Source organism: Lynx rufus, unplaced genomic scaffold (genome assembly GCF_022079265.1).
Source record: "Lynx rufus isolate CCGP_SWC_20201006 ecotype Redwood Valley unplaced genomic scaffold, mLynRuf1.p SCAF_13, whole genome shotgun sequence".
Lineage (NCBI taxonomy): Eukaryota > Metazoa > Chordata > Mammalia > Carnivora > Felidae > Lynx > Lynx rufus.
The window spans coordinates 29,878,322-29,892,157 of record NW_025814827.1 but is presented as its reverse complement, the minus strand read 5'-3'; the positions used below and the strand labels follow the sequence as shown (position 1 = coordinate 29,892,157).

Below are 13,836 nucleotides of genomic sequence, written 5' to 3'. Positions count from 1 at the left end.
TCATGCTACAATTTAGAGTTGAGTAGTTGCAACAGAGACCTTAAGGCCTGCAAAGCCTAAAATATTAACTATCTGGCCCTTTACTGAAAAGGTGTGCTGAGCCTTGCTCTATTAGTTAAAGCCATCACAGCCTCTCAGTGTCATGGGAACCCCACTCTTGGGGGAAGGTATGTCAAAGAAGTTACACCATTTTTTGAAAATTACCATAGCACCCATTTACCTCTCAGATTTTAATCCTTGTTTGGTTTTTAATTGTGTGGGCTACTTAAAATAGCTCTTCTCACATATGTGAATGCATGCTGAAGTTCTGTGAGAGCAGGTTAAAAAGTGGGAGTCAACTGTGGTATTTCAAGTTTTATTCTTTTGAAATTTGCCTGTTTCAGCTCTATGGGTAAATGTTTTCCTAATAATTTTTTCAAAGAAAGGTTAGAAGCATTAACCTGTGTTCACAGAGCTAATGCAGGGATAAAGAAGACCTTTAGTTTCTGGAAAAAAAAAAAAGAAGAAGAGGAAGAAGAAAACAAAGAGAAAGATGGTAAACAGTTGTCTGAACAGTTAAGCTTCACTTGGTCAACAAGTTTCAGGTTTTAGAAATCATTACTTATTTATGAAAAAATTTTAATCTAAATATGCTATATTGGTACAATTTTAATTAACCCCAATTTCCTCATCTATAGAATGAAGGGGTTGGGTAGTCAGTGGTTCACAACCCTGGCTACATATTCAGAACATAGGGGCCCAGGCCCTTATCTTAGATAATTAAACCAGAATATCTGGAGGTGGGGCCCCCACAGGTTTTAAAAGCTCCTCGGATTATTTTCATAAACTACAGCCAGGACAGAGAAATTGGTGGTTAGGGGATTGTAGGCTCCTTTTCAGATGGAAAAATTTCCTTGTTCTGTGATAAAGGGGATATGAAAATGGAAAGTTTCAGGTGAAGAGGGAAGAGCCAAGATGGCAGAACAGCATGGAAGGTGTTTTTGTGTCTCTCGTCCCTGAAATGCAGCCAGATCAACACTAAACCATCTTGCACACCTAAAACACTGATTGAGGATTAACGCAACAATCTGCACAACCTGAACCACAGAACTCAGCAGAAAGAGAAAAAAATTTATTTTATTTTCCATTTTTATTAAAAAGATTTTTCTTTAATTTTTTTCTACTATGTATTTTACTTTTTTGTAAATTTTAAAAATTCTATTTTATATCAATCATTTCGTTTTATTCTATTTTACTGTATTCATTTTTTCAAATTTTCAAATGTTTTCCTTTTTTCCCCCTTTTTTCTGCTTTTTCTTTTCTTATCTTTCCTTTTTTTCTCTAATCTGTCAAGCTCCTTTCAGCAACCAGACCAAAACACACCTAGGATATAGCATCCCTTATTTAATTTTTTTTGTGTTGCTTTTAATTTTTTTTTTTACTTTATTAATTCCTCTTCTTCCTTAAAAATGATGAAATGAAGGAATTCTCCCCAAATGAAAGAACAGGAAGAAATGACAGCTAGGGACTTAATCAACACAGATACAAACAAGATGTCTGAACTAGAATTTAGAATCACGATAATAAGAATACTAGCTGGGGTTAAAAAAAGCATAGAATCCATTTCTGTGGAGATAAAAGAAGTAAAAGCTTGTCAAGATGAAATAAAAAATGTTATAACTGAGCTGCAATCTCTAATGAATACCACGGCGGCAGGGATGGATGAAGTAGAGCAGTGAATTTAACAATATAGAGGACAAACTTATGGAGACCAATGAAGCAGAAAAAAAGAGGGATACTAAGGCAAAAGAGCATGATTTAAGAATTAGAGAACTCAGTGACTCATTAAAAAGGAATAACATTAGAATCATAGGGGTCCCAGAAGGTGAAGAGAGAGAAAAAGGGGTAGAAGGTTTACATGAGCAAATCATAGCAGAAAACTTTCCTAACCTGGGGAAACAGACATCAAAATCCAGGAAGCACAGAGGACTCCCATTAGATTCAACAAAAACCAACCATCAATAAGGCATATCATAGTCAAATTCACAAAATACTCAGGCAAGGAAAGAATCATGAAAGCAGCAAGGGGAAAAAAGTCCTTAACCTATAAGAGAAGACAGATCAGGTTCACAGCAGACCTATTCACAGAAACTTGGCAGGCCAGAAAGGAGGGCAGGATATATTTAATGTGCTGAATTGGAAAAATATGCAGCCAAGAATTCTTTATCCAGCAAGGCTGTCGTTCAAAATAGAAGGAGAGATAAAAAGTTTCCCAGACAAATGAAAATTAAAGGAGTTCATGACCACTAAACCAGTGCTGCAAGAAATTTTAAGGGGGACTCTCTGAGAGGAGAAAAGATGAAAAAACAAAACAAGACAAAAAACAAAAAGACCAAAAGCAACAAAGACTAGAAAGGACCAGAGGACACCACCAGAAACTCCAACTCTACAGGCAACATAATGATAATAAGTTCATACCTTTCAGTACTCACTCTGAACATCAATGGACTAAATGCTCCAATCAAAAGACATAGGGTAAGAGAATGGACAAGAAAACAAGATCCATCTATATGCTGTTTACAAGAGACCCACTTTAGACCTAAAGACACCTTCAGATTGAAAGTAAGGGGATGGAGAACCATCTATCATGCTCATGATCTCTGAAAGAAAGCCAGAGTAGCCATACTTATGCCAGACAATCTAGACTTTAAAATAAAGACAGAACAAGAGATGAAGAAGGGCATTATGTCAAAATTAAGGGGTCTATCCCCCAAGAAGATCTAATAATTGTAAACATTCATGCTCCAAACGTGGAACACCCAAATGTACAAATCAGTTAATCACAAACATAAAGAAACTCATTGATAATAATCCCATAATAGTAGGGGACTTCAATACCCCACTTACAGCAATGGAAAGATCATCTAAACAGAAAATCAAGAAGGAAACAATGGTGTTGAATGACACACTGGACCAGATGGACTTAACATATATATTCAAAACATTTCATCCTAAAGCAGAGGAACACACATTCTTCTCGAGTACACATGGAACATTCAGAATAGATCACATACTGGGACACAAATCAGCCCTCAGCAAGTACAAAAGGATTGAGATTACACCGTGCATATTTTCAGGCCACAATGCTATGAAACTCTAAATCAACCACAAGAAAAAATTTAGAAAGACAACAAATACTTGGAGATTAAAGAACATCCTACTAAAGAACGAAAAGGTTAACCAAGAAGTTAAAGAGGAAATTAAAAAGTACATGGAAGCCAATGAAAATGATAACATCACAGCCCAAAACCTCTGGGATGCAGCAAAGGCAGTCATAATAAGGAAGTATATAGCATTCCAGGCCTTCCTTAAAAAGGAAGAAAGGTCTCAGATACACAACCCAACCCTATACCTTAAAGAGCTGGAAAAGAACAGCAAATAAAACCCAATATCAGCAGAAGACAGGAAATAATAAAGATCAGAGCAGAAACCAATGCTATTGAAACCAAAAAAAAAAAAAACAGTAGAACAGATCAATGAAACCAGAAGCTGGTTCTTTGATAAACTCCTACTCAGTTTGATCAAAAAGAAAAAGGAAAGGACTCAAATAAATACTATCAAGAATGAAAGAGGAGAGATCACAACGAACACTGCAGAAATAAAAACAATAATAAGACAATATTATGAGAAATTATATGCCAATAAATTGGGCAATCTGGAAGAAAATATAAACTACCAAAAGTGAAACAGGAAGATATAGAAAATTTGAACTAACCCATAACCAGTAAAGAAATTGAGCTGGTAATCAAAAATCTCCCAAAAAACAAGAGTCCAGGGCCATATGGCTTTCCAGGAGAATTCTACCAAACATTTAAAGAAGTGTTAACACCTATTCTCTTGAAGCTGTTCCAAAAAAATAGAAATGGAAGGGAAACTTCCAAACTCATTCCATGAAGCCACCATTACCTTGATTCCAAAACCAAAGACTCCACTAAAAAGGAGAACTAAAGACCAATCCCTGATGAACATGGATGCAGAAATCCTCAACAAGATACTAGCCAACCGGATGCAACAACACATTACAAAAATTATTCACCATGGCCAAGTGGGATTTGTCCCTGGGATGCAGGGCTGTTTCAATATCCTCAAAACAATCAATGTGATACCTCACATCAATAAAAGAAAGGACAAGAACCACATGATCCTCTCCATAGATACAGAGAAAGCATTTGACAGAATACAGCATCCTTTCTTCATAAAAACCCTCAAGAAAGTAGGGATAGAAGGATCATACCTCAAGATCATAAAAACCATATATGAAAGACCCACTGCTAATATCATTCTCAATGGGGAAAAACTGAGCACCTTCCCCCTAAAGTCAGGAACACGACAGGGTTGTCCACTCTCACCACTGTTATTCAACATAGTATTGGAAGTCTTAGCCTCACTAATCAGACAACACAAAGGAATAAAAGGCATCCAAATCAGCCAGGAGGAGGTCAAACTTTCACTCTTTGCAGATGACATGATACTCTATATGGAAAACCTAAAATATTCCACCAAAAAACTGCTAGAACAGATCCATGAATTCAGCAAAGTTGCAGGAGATAAAATCAAAGCACAGAAATTGGTTGAATTCCTATACACCAATAATGAAGCGACAAAAAAAGCAATCAAGGAATCAATACCATTTACAATTGCACCAAAACCCATAAAATAACTGGGAATAAATCTAACCAAAGAGGTGAAAGATCTATACACTGAAAACTATAGAAAGCTTATAAAAGAAATTAAAGAAGACCAAAAAAAAAAAAAAGGAAAAATATTCCATGCTCCTGGATAGGAAGAACAAATATTGTTAAAATGTCAATACTACCCAAAGCAATCTACATATTCAATGCAATCCCTATTAAAATAACACCAGCATTCTTCACAGAGCTAGAACAATCCTAAAATTTGTATGGAACCAGAAAAGACTCCAAATAGCCAAAGCAATCTTGAAAAAGAAAACCAAAGCTGGAGGCATCACAATCCCGGAGTTCAAGATGTATTAAAAAACTGTAATCATCAAGACAGTGTGGTACTGGCACAAAAACAGACCCTCAGATCAATGGAAGAGAGTAGAGAACCCAGAAATGGACCCAAAAACATATGGCCAACTAATCTTTGGCAAAGCAGGAAAGAATATCCAATGGAATAAAGACAGTCTCTTCAGCAGATGGTGTTGGGAAAATTGGATAGTGACATGCAGAAGAATGAACCTAGACCACTTTCTTACACCATACACAAAAATAAAATCAAAATGGATGAAAAATCTAAATGTAAGACAGGAAGCCACCAAAATCCTTGAGGAGAAACCAAGCAAAACCTCTTTCACCTTAGCCACAGCAACTTCTTACTCAACATGTCTCTGTAGGCAAGGGAAATAAAAGCAAAAGTGAACTATTGGGACCTCATCAAAATAAAAATCTTCTGCATAGCAAAGGAAACAATCAGCAAAACTAAAAGGCAACTGACAGAATGGGGGAAGATATTTGCAAATGACATATCAGATAAAGGGTTAGTATCCAAAATCTATAGAGAACTTATCAAACTGAACACCCAAAAAACAAATCATCCAGTGAAGAAATGGGCAAAAGACATGAAAAGACACTTCTCCAAGGAAGATATCCAGATGGCCAACCGACACATGAAAAAATGCTCAATGTCACTCCTCATCAGGGAAATACAAATCAAAACCACAATGAGATACCACCTCACACCTGTCAGAATGGCTAACGTTAACAACTCAGGCAACAACAGATGTTGGCAAGGATGCGGAGACAGAGGACTCTTTTGCACTGCTGGTGGGAAAGCAAGCTGGTGCAGCCACTCTGGAAAACAGTATGGAGGTTCCTCAAAAAATTAAAAATAGAACTGCCCTACAACCCAGCAATTGCATTACTAGGTATTTATCAAAGGGATACAGTTATGCTGTTTCAAACTGGCACATGCACCCTAATGTTTATAGCAGCACTATCAACAATAGCCAAAGTACAGAAAGAGCCCAAATGTCAACCGATGGATGAATGGATAAAGAAAATGTGGTGTGTGTGTGTGTATATATATATATATATATATATATATATATACACACACACATATATATGTATATATGTATGTATATATGTATATATATATATATACATATATGTGTATATACACACACACACACACACACACACACACACACACACACACACAATGGAGTATTACTCGGGAATCAAAAACAATGAAATCTTGCTGTTTGCAACTACGTGGATGGAACTGGAGGGTATTATGCTAAGCGAAATTAGAGAAAGACAAATATCATATGACTTCACTCATATGACGATTTTAAGACACAGAACAAATGAACACAAGGAAAGCAAAAATAATATAAAAACAGGGAGGAGGACAAAACATGAGACTCTTAAATATAGAAAACAAACAGAGGGTTACTGGAGGGGTTGTGAGAGGGGAGATGGGCTAAATAGGTAAGGGGCATTAAGGAATCTACTCCTGAAATCATTGTTGCACCATATGCTAACTAACTTGGATATAAATTAAAAAAATAATTAAAAATAAAAATAAAAATAAAATTAAATGACTGAAAAATTGTATGAATATCCTGACTCACCCTCCCCCAAAACAGTTCAATGGCTCAGCAATGGTAAGTTTTTAATGCAATTTTTTGAGCTCAGGCTGAGACTAAAATTTTTCTCAAAGAGAAGAACTGCCCTCAACTGCTATTATCAAACACTAAATAGCTTTGGAAATTAACTTTTACTGCAGACTTGATAATGTTTCTTAATAAATTCAACCTAAAATACAAGCCAAAACATTGCTTTGTGCAAAACTTATAGTATGGTAAAGTAACTTCCATGACAACCAATGTTGTTTCAATCAAAAGTCACATCAAGGGGTGGCTCAGTTGGTTGGGTGTCCAACTTCGGTTCAGGTCATGAACTCACAGTTCTTTAGTTTGAACCCCGCGTTGGTCTCTGGGCTGATACCTCTGTGTCTCCCTCTCTCTCTGACCCTCCCCTGCTCACACTCTTTATCTCTCTCTCTCTCTCAAATAAACATTAAAAAAAGTCACATCAAGTTGCTTTATACACACATATATATTTTCTGAGTTTGATCTACAGTTTCAGAAGCATTTTCTGAAACTTGAAACAAGAATAAGGAAATTTGTATGTATTTCAAAATCCACTTAACTGTGCAATTCGAGAGTTTCTTAAATTAAAAGTGATGAACCTGCAATGTAATGACATACTAAAAGTTAGCTATCAAGAGCAGAGTTTAATCATCATTTAATCATTACTGGAGAAAATAATAAGTTTTTCCTGATTTTCTTCTCTATTGGTTTTTTGTTTCCTGATTCTCTTCATGCTGGAATTGATTCCTTTATTTATTTATTTATTTATTTATTTATTTATTTATTTTATGTTTACTTATTTATTTTGAGAGGCGTTGGGGAGACAGCTGGGAGAGAGAATCCCAAGCAGGCTCTGCACTGTCAGCATAGAGCCCAATTCAGGGTTTGATCTCATGGAATGGTGAGATCATGACCTGAGCCAAAATCGAGAGTAAGATGCTTAACCGACTGAGGCAACCCAGGTGCCCCCTGACCCCTTTATTCTTATCTTCTCCAAGAAAATGTCTAAAAATATAAAACATTTTATTGTGTATGAGAATTACCTGGAAGTCCTGTCTTTTTTTTTTTTAATGTTTATTTATTTATTTGTTTTGAAAGAGAGAGGGAGCATGAGTGGAGGGAGGGGCAGAGAGGGAGACGGAGACAGAATCTCAAGCAGGCTATACGCTGTTAGCATGGAGCCCGATGTTGGGCTCCAGCACAGGAACTGTGAGATCATGGCCCAAGCTGAAATCAAGAGTTGGACACTCAACTGACTGAGCCACCAGGTGCCCCCAAAATGCAGATTCTTGAGCCCTACAACCAGAGATTGATTTAGTAGGTGGTCTCAGACCATTTTTAAAAAGATGCTGACATAGTACATACTACATTCCACCTTGTATTACAATTTTTATGTATAGGTTTTTTCTCTTTTGTAAACTCCTTGAGGTCAGGGACCATTTTTAAAAATTAACATCTTGGGGCGCCTGGGTGGCTCAGTCGGTTGAGCATACGGCTTTGGCTCAGGTCATGATCTCACGGTTTGTGAGTTCGAGCCCCGCGTCGGGCTCTGTGCTGACAGCTCAGAGCCTGGAGCCTGCTTCAGATTCTGTGTCTCCCTCTCTCTCTGTTCCTCCCCCACTTGTGCTCTGTTTCTCTCTCTCTCAAAAATAAATAAACATTAAAAAAAATTTTTTTTTAATTAACGTCAGATTCCTCCCTGCTACCTCACATTTAGTGTGTACTCCATAGATGTTATTGAATGGATGACTATGGATTAATGTCATGACAATTTTATCCTGATAAATAATAGCATTTCCAGCAGTAGATGGGCTTGGTATACTTATTTTTTCATAATTAATTCCTGATAATTACACTTTTATCAGCACCTACAAATGAAAAAATTATCAACAATTATTCAAGAGCAGGGACAGAGAGACTTTAAGGGGAAAAAAAAAACCTAAAAAGACCCCTTTCTTTACAAACTTCTCTTATCCCCCTGCTCCACTACACAAAGTTGGGGAGAACAACCAGAAGGAGTGATGAATTCAGTAGCTGGATCAAAGAATGAAAAGTAAAATACATAAAAAAGAAAGAGGGAAACCAAAATAATTATCTATTACACTCTTCTCCAAGCTGAGAGATGAATGCCCTGATAGCAGCTACCATGAAGAGGGGTCAGCTTGAGGTCTTACACATAACACACCCCTAGAGCATCCTGCCCCTTTCTGGCTCTCACTAGTACACACAGACCCAAGGCCTTCAGATTCCTTCTTGTCCCAAGCAGGGGCATACTTATTCTTGCAGTATTATAACTGGGATTACATATGTTACATTTATATATACTATGACAGCAGCACCAAAGCTCTAGGATAATTATGGCACATTTTAGTGTGTCAATTTTAGTCAAGGTTTTGGAGAAAAATTGTTTAAAATTTTTGCCTTGTAGAAGGGTTTTATGACACATGTGCAAGTAAAATCAAAATTCTGCTTTTCCATGTCAGTAAAACTTGTGTTTTTCTTGAATGGATACTATGGAATAGAAAATTTTTATGTGTAGAGAGCAATTGAGAACTCTGACCTTTTTGGTGTAGTTGAGGTATCCAATGATACTAGCCCTGGAGTCTCTTCAAGTGATTGCAAGATGTCATAGGAGGCAAGATCAAATCCTGTGGATATTTGTGACCCACATGACCTGTGCTTTGACCACAGAAGTCAAAGTAGAACATGTGACTTCGGAGTGAGTCAAGAAGGCCGAAATATTTATTGTACAATAGATATTTCTATCTACCTTAGAAAAGTTTGTCACCTTAGAAATCACTTGTGATTATTTGGATTGTATGCAAAGCCACTGGCTCCTGCTAACAAATTCAATTTCCTGATGTAACGGTCCTTAATCAAATGTTTTGGTATATTGAAATATTTATGGATAAATTCATATGACATTTAGGATTTGGTTCAAAATAATACGAGATGGGGAAAGTGGACCACGAAAAGGTTTCACACTCAGGATTGACTTGCTTTTCATTAACAAGAAGAGAGATGTGACAGCAAAAGACAAAAACCTGGGTAGTCTGACTCAATTGTTCATCTTAATGATAAAGTCTTAGTTGTCTTACTTAACAGCTTTTGGTTGGTTTATTTGAAGTCTGAACAATTTCAGAAAACAATTGCAGAGCAAAACTGTTAGTTTTTTTTCTGTAATCAACAAAAGTTCTGTGATAAAAATAAACATTGAGAGATGAAAATCATAAGGACTACCTTATTTGAGATTCTTGATGTATTTAAGTGTAGTGAAGCTTATAAATTTAGCAAAATAGAAAACATCACTAGTCTTCTTTCTTCAACATGAAAGTGCTCTGACAAGAATTCTATGGAGACAGTTAAAGAGGCCGACTGGATTGTTATGACACTGGTTATTAGGCCTGTAAACAGAATGATGCAACCATCAGGATTTTCTACCACAGGAACCCAAAAATATTGCACTGTAACTTTCTCTCTAGTAGCATTCAAAGAATGTTTCCTCAGCATTTACCCTTTTATAATTCGTAAAGCAATAACAAATGGTTGCCATTTTATTAGTATATTTTTGTGGGTGTGGGTGTGTGTTCTAGAGACTTGCAGCTAGAGAAGAGAAAGTACCTAGATGATGAATCTGCATTGGCTGAGCCTCAGTTCATTCCAGAGCTCTGACATGGACAGAACCTATGTCAAGCAGCTTCTTCATTGAGCCAATGAGACAAGTAGAATACATTTTTCCCCGAAATTATAATTTAAAATAATTTACTATATTGTAAAACATAGTATTATTATACTATAAAATGGGTTTTAATGTCTGAAAAGGAGATTCCAAATAAATGTTATGATTTTATTGGCCACACTGGCCAATACCCCCATTGCCCCCCAGGTATGCCTTTGCTGTCTTCTGCTAGTAAGGGTAACTGGTGGAAAATACTGAAAAGTTCTCTTTGAACTGGTTTTCTCTTTCTAAGGAAAGTTTAGGAAGGAAAATTTCAAGCCTTTAAAATTTCTGTAAAGCATATCTATGGGGAGAAATTTTTCTTTGTTATTTAAAAATTAGACTAATAGAATATTTTTCATAAACAGCAATCTTAAACTCTTATAGTATTAAAAAATACTATAGTGTAATAATTCAAAGTAAGCCAAGAAAACATTGACTAATAGATCACCTCAGTGAAATAGAAAAAATGAACTGATGTGATACAAGAAGAATGAGCTTACCGCCAGTTGCTACTTAAATTGAAGTTTATTTTTTGCATTTACATTGAAGATAATGTCTGATACCTTTAAAAATTATGCAAAATGTCCCATATAATTTTGTAAATGGATTTAATTTTCTATAAAAATAGTATCTCTGAGGTAAAAGGGAAATTTTAAATTTTGTCCCTTCAGATGATCACAAATGATATGAAATCTGTTTTAGTGAGGTATTATTACAACCTACGCTGCACAGAAAGGTAGTTTGGGTGGTATTTGTGTGGGTGCCCAAAAGTATGTATCCTTGGCTCAATGACCTGAGGCATTAAGGTCAGCATTTTTATCCATACACCCTGTCCTTGGACTCCACGATACAGAGACGGAGGTTTTCAAATAGATTTCCACTCTCTGCCTGCAGAAACTATTTCCATAACCAGAGTTGTTGGCATTCATTGTGTGTAGAATGAGAACAGGCTTTGGCACAAGATTAGAATGTCTTCAGTTCTGTGAGACATTCTGAGAATTGCTCCAGCAATTTCTCCCTTCTCTCCGATGCATCGATATTTCAATTCCTTTCTACTAGACATTTCCATTAATATAAAACTATGGTATTATTTCTTCCACTTAAACATCAACAATATCAACAATCTTGACCTCACTTTTGCCTCTAGCTTACTGCTCTATTTCTGTTCACTCTGCAGAAAAATTCCTTAACATAATCATGTATCCTTCATGCCAGCAATTCTTCTCCTATTCTCTCCTGAACCCACTCACTCAGGCCCTTACCCCCTCCTCTCCACATAAACTGCCCTTGCTATAGTTACTAATGTCTCCCACATTATAAAATCCAAGGCACTATTTCCGTTATCCTCACTTGCCCATCAATAGTGTTCTCACTTTCTTTTTCTTCCTTGAAACATTTTCTTCCCCTGACTTTCAGGATACCCTCCTCTCCTGGCCCCCATTGCCCTCAGTGGCCATTACTCCTCCATCTTCTTGGCTGGTTCCTCCTGTCTCTCTGACTGTAAAAACAGGAGTGCTCCTAGGCTCAGTCTTGGCTCTTGGTCTTAGACTGTATCCATGTTTTCTCCCTTGGGAGTCTTGTGTATGTATGTGACTTCCATATTTACATTTCCAGACCTGACTTGTCTACACTCCTATACCCAAGTGCCTACTCAATGTCTCTATTGGGATGTCTAACAGGCATCTCAATTTTTCACATATCCCAAAATGAACTCCTGATCTTTTCCCCAAAACTTTCTTTTCCCTGAGTCTGCCTCTGTTTATTTAGTTAAGGTAACTCCATCCTTCCAGTGGTTCAAGTAAAAACTTTGGACTCATCCCTGACTCCTCTCTTGCCTTTGAATAAAATGCTGAAAGAAAAAGCTGAAGTGTGTTAATATACTGCTTAAAGACAAAGGGACAGAATTCTCACCACTGTCTAAAAACCACAAAAGGGTTGCTGCTGCCTCTTCCTTTCCGGAAATCACCAGCTACAATCACCTTTTGGACAGACAAGGAAACTTCTACTAACTGGATAACAAATACTCACACCAGTTCTGGTAGGAAGAAGGAATGAAAAACACAAGACTGGCCATCACATTCCCTCTGATACACTCTACTTACATACATCAAAATACTTTCACACGTTTCTTTTATTCTCTACTCTCAAATAGCCAACTTGCCCACCAAGTGCTAAGGGAAACTCTGAGACATCAACCTCTGGAAAAGTTCTTTGCAGAGCACATAGTTGTCATAGCTGCTGTCAGGTGCCTGTATTGGAGAAAGAAACAGAGTTGGCTTTACCTCCTCTGGGGACATAAAGGATTCCTAAGAAATTATGGTCATGGGGAAAACTGCTGCTGGAGGCAGAATGTAGAATCTAAGTTCCTCTGGGAGGTTTTTAAACAGTAGGTGTCTCTTCTGCTTTTTATTTTTTTTATGTGTTTATCTATCTTTGAGAGAGAGAGAGAGAGAGCAAGGGAGGTGCAGAGAGGTGGGGGGGGGGCGGGGGTGGTGCGGGAAACAAAGGATCCAAAGCAGGCTCTGTGCTGACAGCGGAGAGCATAATGCGGGTCTCGAGCTCACGAACCACGAGATCATGACCTGAGCTGAAGTAGGATGCTCAACCGACTGAGCCATACAGGCACCCTTCTTCTGCTTTTTAAAAATCAGCCCCTCTGCCATTTCTCTGAAGATATGACATATCTTTTCTACTCTTTTTTTTTTTTTTGACCACACCAAACAGCCTGAGTAAGGTGTTTTATGTTTGATGGGTGCTCAAAAAAAAAAAAAAAAAAAAAAAGTTGCTGATTGTTCTGAACTTTTTCTACTCCTTGGGAACTGAGTGAGTTCCTTTTTATTCTTTAAGGACTAATAATATGTGTTTGTATTATCAAGACCCAAAGAAGCACCTACTTGCCACACGAGAAGGTAAAGATATACAAACCCCAATGAAGGAAGCATTCATGACAGTCTTGGAAAGTTGCTCTTCCAGTGGGGCACCAGTGAGGCTTTAGACAACAAGGGAGGTTAGGAGAAGGGAATTTAGGGCAGACATGTGTTCTATATGCTACCAGTTTATTAGGAGAAATTCTAAAAGGATTGTCAACTTATCACTATTAATAGCTCTGCCTTCTCCCTTACAAATTGGCCCTTGTACTCTATTATCATTTTTATTAACAATCTTGTAGTCTTTGGGGTCTTAAATTCATGCAAATACATTTCTTCCTCACCCATAATCCACCATATATAATGAATTATATTTTGACCTAAAGGAACTAGACATTATCTAATAGACATCTGAAAGACTTAAAATATTTTTACGAGCTCCATTTGAAAAAAATTGTGACAGAGAGGTATGAAGAAATCACTTGTTATTCATGTTTTAACTTTACTTTCTATTAAATGTAGTTTTGAAATGTTCTTTTCTGGAAAAGATGAATGATAAAGTTCTTTGGAAAAAAAAAAAAGAAGCTGCA

General features: G+C 36.9%; 1 pseudogene; it reads right to left on the bottom strand.

The window, feature by feature from the left end:
* Window positions 1–11,836, bottom strand: part of LOC124508243 (52 kDa repressor of the inhibitor of the protein kinase-like) — a 61,376-nt pseudogene extending 49,540 nt beyond the window's left edge.
* Between the last annotated feature and the right edge of the window lie 2,000 nt (window positions 11,837–13,836).